The 7,094-nt window shown below is 37.3% G+C and overlaps 1 long non-coding RNA gene across 1 annotated transcript; it reads left to right on the top strand.

Moving 5' to 3' along the window:
- Nucleotides 1-3,494: 3,494 nt before the first annotated feature.
- On the top strand, nucleotides 3,495-5,533 carry LOC129427275 (uncharacterized). The gene is made up of 2 exons (XR_008638573.2): nucleotides 3,495-4,181; nucleotides 4,520-5,533. It is a non-coding gene; the product is annotated as an uncharacterized lncRNA (long non-coding RNA).
- The last annotated feature ends 1,561 nt before the right edge of the window (nucleotides 5,534-7,094 follow it).

The following is a 7,094-nucleotide window of genomic DNA, read 5'->3' as shown; positions in this document are numbered from 1 at the left end:
GAGCTGGGATTTGAACCCATGATCTCAGGTTCCCAATGCACAGCAGTTACCGCATGCGCCACTGAGTAAACAATTAAACCCCTGAGTTAGTGTGTCCAAGCTATAGAATAGAGATTTAGAGCTGTAAACTTTGATATCCAGCAATTACCAAAAGTGCAGAAATGACAACAGAGAGCACAAATAACTGAAATACAATGTATAGTATGAGATTCACAAAACTTAAGTGAGAAAAAAGTTAAGACAAAATATCACTGCACATGGGATTCGAACCCATGAACTCAGAATCTCATGGCATGTGGTTAACCAGATGCACAACTCAGTTAACACAGCTCAAAGGGCAGCAAAAAAACAGCTTAGGTGCTGCAAGGATTGACATGTGCCAATCAACACAGATGCAGAACTGACAGTGCAGAGCAGAACTAACAGAAATACAATGTATATGAGAATCAAAAAGCTCAAGTGAGATTGAAGACAAGAAGATCATTCTGTATAGTAATGCTATACAATGTAATATACAGTCACATTAATTTACTATGACAAATAGACAATGTCACAGGCACGGTCAACTTTGGAGTGGTATTTCTAAGAAAGAGAACAGAATATCAAAAATCTGTTCGGTCATTTCTGTGTGGATTGCTCCAAACATTATACGAGCAGTACCTGGCATAAAATAAACAAAATTTGTAAAAGGAGTAGCGAAAAAATCATCTACCATATGCTTTAAAATAACACATGAACAGAATGTTGGAAAATGACAACCGAGGTATCGTTGCAATCGGCATAAACCAGTGAATACAATTTCACAAAGAAATTAATATCAGACAAAGTATTCAGAAGTTATAAGCAGTTCCATAAGAACTGTTATAGTTTATAACCCCTAGGTGGCGCTGTACTCTGACTTACCAGGTACCTTCAGGACATCATGTCGAAGCTCCTTACTAATTTTTGCGAGGATATGTCCAATAGTTCAAAAAATATAACAAATTATGTGAAATTTCAAAATGGCGGACAGGCAGTTCGGTCAAACCCGGCATAATACACATCGGCAGATGCGGCATGAGGTAAGCAATCCACAGACATCAAGATCATAATTTTCTGACAAACAGTTCAGAAGTTATGGGCAAAAATAGCCTATTTTCATATCTCATGACCCATAGGTGGCGCTGTCACCAAATTTGGCATGAACCCCAAGTTCATGGTCCACATGAAGTGTACCAAATTTCATTTCAATTGATCAAAGAATGATCGAGCTACAGCTTCAGAACCATTTTTGCGTCAACCTCGTTAAGTTTGCGCATTTATTACTTTTGAACAAAGATAAATATCAAAATTCTGTTCGGTCACTTCTGTGCGGCTCACTCCAAAGTTCACCTGTGCCAAATTTCATAACAATTGAACCAAATTTGAAGGAGGAGTAGCGAATAAACCGAATATTGTACATTTCAAAATGGCCGCTACTGTAATGGGTGGAGTTTTACTGTAAGGCATTAAAAACAACAAGCATGAGGAGAGCAATCACGTGTACTAAGTAGAATTTTCATAGATCAAGCGGATCAGCAGTTATAACCATTTGAACATTGAATTTTTGCACTGCTGGTGGCGTTATAGAGTTAGGACTAGAGACCCCATTTTTGGTCACATGACTTTTTAAGACCACCACTACAACTGTGCCAAATTTCATCATTTTCCTACGTACAGTTCATAGGGCTGCCATAGACTCCCATTGGGGAAGAAGATGAAGAATAATAATACTGACAGTTCCAATAGGTGCCTCAGCACCTTCGGTGCTTGGCCCCTAAATATAGCTGCAAGCAGCAACACGGGGTCAAGCACCTTCGGCGCAATGCACACACAGCACAGCAAGCACACAAAGCACAGCAAGCTCACAATGCACAGCAAGCACACAAAGCACAGCAATTACACAAATCACAGCAGGCACACAAAGCACAGCAATTACACAAATCACAGCAGGCACACAAAGCACAGCAAACACACAAAGCACAGCAAGCACACAAAGCACAGCAAGCTCACAATGCACAGCAAGCACACAAAGCACAGCAATTTCATAAATCACAGTAGGCACACAAAGCACAGCAAGCACACAAAGCACAGCAAGCACACAAAGCACTGCAAGCACACAAAGCACAGCAAGCACACAAAGCACAGCAAGCACACAAAGCACAGCAAGCACACAAAGCACAGCAAGAACACAAAGCACAGCAAGCACACAAAGCACAGCAAGAACACAAAGCACAGCAATTACACAAATCACAGCAGGCACACAAAGCACAGCAAGCTCACAAAGCACAGCAAGCACACAAAGCACAGCAAGCACACAAAGCACAGCAATTACACAAATCACAACAGGCACACAAAGCACAGCAAGCTCACAAAGCACAGCAAGCTCACAAAGCACAGCAGGCACACAAAGCACAGCAAGCACACAAAGCATAGCAAGCTCACAAAGCACAGCAAGCACAAAAAGCACAGCAAGCTCACAAAGCACAGCAAGCTCACAAAGCACAGCAAGAACCATCATAATGCAGAGCAACAACAGCAAACATGGAAAAATAGAACACATGTGAACTACAGACAGGTTGAGAAGAATTGATGAGGAAGAACAAAACATCATGACTCAGGTGGGATTCGAACCCAGGAACTCAGAATCTCAATGCATACGATTAACTAGATGCGCCACTCAGTTGACACAGCTCATGGGGAAGCAGAAAAGAGATTAGAGAGCTACAAGGATTACCATGTGTCAAATTAGTTTATAAACCCATAGGTGGTGCTGTACTCTGACTTCCCCGGTAACTTCAGGACATCATGTCAAAGTTTCTTACCAATTTTTGCGCGGATATCTCGAATAGTTCAAAAAATATAACAATTTATGTGAAATTTCAAAATGGCGGACAGGCGGTTTGGTCAAACCCGGCATAATACATATCGACAGATGCGGCATGAGGTAAGCAATCCATAGACATCAAGATCATAATTTTCTGACAAACAGTTCAGAAGTTATGGGCAAAAATAGCCTATTTTCCTATCTCATTACCCATAGGTGGCGCTGTCACCAAATTTGGCATGGACCCCAAGTTCATGGTCCACATGAAGTGTACCAAATTTCATTTCAATTGATCAAAGAATGACCGAGCTACAGCTTCAGAACCATTTTTGCATCAACCTCGTTAAGTTTGCGCATTTATTACTTTTGAACAAAGATAAATATCAAAATTCTGTTCAGTCATTTCTATGCGGCTCACTCCAAAGATCACCTGTGCCAAATCTCATAAGAATTGAACCACATTTGAAGGAGGAGTAGCGAAAAAACAAAATACTGTACATTTCAAAATGGCCGTTACTGTAATGGGTGGAGTCTTACTGTAAAGTATCAAATTCAATAAGCGGGATGAGAGCAATCACGTGTACTAATTAGAATTTTCATAGATCAAATGGTTCACTATTTATAAAAGTTTGAACATTGATTTTTTTATGGGGTCAGATTTGTTTCGTATTTCTGAATAAATATACTATGATCCACAAATAAATATAGAGAGTTTCATAAATATTTTTTAAATCCACAAATGCACAATAAGCGAACCATAAATATATGTTAGACATTTCATAAAAATGAAGGAAATTCACAAATAAATAAAATGGGATTTGCAAATGAAAAAATATTTATAAATATATATATTTATTTTATTTATATGTGAATGGCTTCCTGCGCATTTGTGGATCGCTTTCTGTGCATTTGTGAATCGCTGAACACATTTGTGGATCGCTTTCTGTGCATTTGTGAATTGCTGCACTCATTTGTGGATCGCGTTCTGTGCATTTGTGGATTTGAAACATTTCTAACGTCAAGACGTGCACAAGAATCCACAAATAGGTGGACTCCGCCCACCGTCTACTCCAGCCAATCAGACAACAAGCACACTGTGCTGACCAATCGTGGCACGATCTCCCTTCAACCAATCACAGAGTCTTTTCTTGAAACATTGTGCAAAAGACCCAGACGGAGGAGGACTTTTATTATGACAGTGAGTATCGCTCACTCAAAGCAATGGCGGAAGAGCGCTAGTTTTGTACAAGTGTCTCGCTGTGTGAGGCATGAATCGTGTTGTTGTGGAGACGATAGCACCAGATTGTTACGCGGTGTGTTCATGTACGTCATTAGAGTGAGTACAGTTAGATTTGCATGTTTTGTTTTTGTTAAAATTTTCGTTATTAATAGTGCTAACATGTTATTAGCTAAACTGTGAATCTACTACGCTGTAACGCTATATAAATCACTTTCTTTTGCTGTTCATCAATGTGTTTATCCTGTAATAATGTCAGTTATATTACATACGTTGTGTAAACACTGCTAATGGTGTAAAATGTGTCATTTGAGACACGTCTCTGTTTATGTTATTTTGATGATGTATGAGGGGAGAAGCTGTAGCTAATTTGTCAATGTTATGTATGTTTATTAGCAATAGTGTTACTTTGGGAATCCTGTTGTTATCTGTTGCAGGGAAACCACATCTCCACCTGCCTATGATCTGGCTAAGCTCTCAAATATAGCCAGGCACTCATGCATATCCATTCACATGCCATGCAACCAAGCTCATAAATACAGCTCTGGCCTAATCTCTCTTAAAGGAGCATACCCTCATCCTGTGCAGAGCTTCATTAAAGGACTACTACCAATATTCACCATTACTTTCATCAACGACTGCTCTGCTATCCAAGTTGTGCCTGTCATTCAGAGTTCTGTGCGGTGTGTGCTACCTCATAAATACTGAATGCTGGCTCTCTCCTATCTAATGTATGTTCTCTTGTGTGCCTAATAAACAGCTCAAGTTGGTTCAACGCTCTCTATTGTGACACCCAAGACACCCTTGGTACACTGCTATATTCATTCGTAACTAGCCCCCTACACTTCAGAGTAGTCTTCGCTACCATTATAGTTATGTAGTGACATTTGCTTACAGATAGTTTGTATCTAACGTGGTACATTTTATTATGACATGACAAAACAAATGTGTTTTACCTCGTCTCCTACTACAGAACTGATCATTTAATTACACATTATGCATTATGGTATCTTTTAAATGAACAAGAAATTCCTGTGGTGTCTACATCTTAATGTCAAGCAGGTTTAATATGTCAAAGCTGTTAGATAGTCTTACAGTGTTGTTTTTATTTTCCCTTCATGCTCTGAACAAGCTTATGCTCTTACTGTCATTAACAGTAAAATTCATAGACGTAAGATGGATTTTTACACTAGTATGCAATCAAACAACTGGTATGTTATTTGTTTTTTATTGTGTGTGTTTTTTAGGAGTGGGGGTGCATTCAGCTTATGTAGATGTTTGCCTAAAAGGGATATGACAGACGCTACATATCATTTCATGTGATTTTTATATGTTTTACGACTTGCATCTTTACTTGACCAGGTGTTACAGATGATCAACAAAATGCCCTCTGGAAGGTCCTGAGTGGGGAATTCTCTGAAGTAAAGGATGAATTTGTGTTCATATTTCAAGTTCAAGAGGATATTGAATTTTTTTGTCATACTGTGTTAATGAACAAGGCCTGAAGGTCAATGCCATGTTTCTCAATCAGCAATTGCAGTAGACAGGAGTGAATGAATGAAATGTGTAATGAACTCATTTATTTATGAATCAATAATTTGAAGGAATAAATAAATAAGCTAATTCTTTGTGTAAGCTTAGATGCAGACATTTGTTAGAGTGTGCTGAAATAAGTAGTACAGATTTATATAGAACACAATATCTTAAGTAAATTAAATATTATATGTAAACAAACAAACACACACACACACACACACACACATCTGTAATTTCTAAATGGGGTGTAAATTAAATTTTAAGTTAAGCCAAGCCAGATTTATTTATATAGTGTTTTTTTACAAAGTTGCATTGCTTCAAAACAGCTTTACAAGAAAGAAGAAAAACCAGGGAAATTACTAAATTAATAGTAAATATAATGGGTTATATAGTATTATTCCAAACTATAGATTATAATCTAATAAAACAGTATTTTGTTCTTCAACTATTGATAATTTAGTCAAATAATATAAATAATCAGGAACAGACCAAACTATACAAGCCTTTCCAATTTCCACCTCACATTGAAATGGAACCTTAAAAGGATTAAAATTACCTGAGAACAGGAGTTTGATATTACATAAGGGATTAGCAAAATTGAAACCAAGACGTCTTTAAGATTGTAGCCGGATTATTTCAAGAAAGGCTATATGCTATATTAACAGAATTTACAAAATGCTAAACTTAGTTACTGTGAGCCAGGAAACAAACCAACACGGCAACAGAAGGAATCAAAAAGCCACGTGTGGAGTAAACTACTGCTAAAAACCGGTTTTAATCAATTTAATTTGACAAATATTAACCTTGACATACCTTACCACAAAGTGTATTAAGAGAATCCCTAGTAAAGAATTATTGACAACTGTCAACAGTGCCCGTTCCTCGATCGGAAGGCTGCAGCCTCCGGAGGTCGCATATGCAGGCTGCATAAGTCATCACGTCTGGTTAATTTAAGCTAATTCTTTGTGTAAGCTTAGATGCAGACATTTGTTAGAGTGTGCTGAAATAAGTAGTACAGATTTATATAGAACACAATATCTTAAGTAAATTAAATATTATATGTAAACAAACAAACACACACACACACACACACACATCTGTAATTTCTAAATGGGGTGTAAATTAAATTTTAAGTTAAGCCAAGCCAGATTTATTTATATAGTGTTTTTTTTACAAAGTTGCATTGCTTCAAAACAGCTTTACAAGAAAGAAGAAAAACCAGGGAAATTACTAAATTAATAGTAAATATAATGGGTTATATAGTATTATTCCAAACTATAGATTATAATCTAATAAAACAGTATTTTGTTCTTCAACTATTGATAATTTAGTCAAATAATATAAATAATCAGGAACAGACCAAACTATACAAGCCTTTCCAATTTCCACCTCACATTGAAATGGAACCTTAAAAGGATTAAAATTACCTGAGAACAGGAGTTTGATATTACATAAGGGATTAGCAAAATTGAAACC

The sequence above is a fragment of the Misgurnus anguillicaudatus genome, chromosome 21 (assembly GCF_027580225.2).
Source record: "Misgurnus anguillicaudatus chromosome 21, ASM2758022v2, whole genome shotgun sequence".
NCBI classification, from domain to species: domain Eukaryota; kingdom Metazoa; phylum Chordata; class Actinopteri; order Cypriniformes; family Cobitidae; genus Misgurnus; species Misgurnus anguillicaudatus.
Note: the sequence above shows the minus strand (reverse complement) of the source record. Positions and strands in the feature narration are given on the sequence as shown.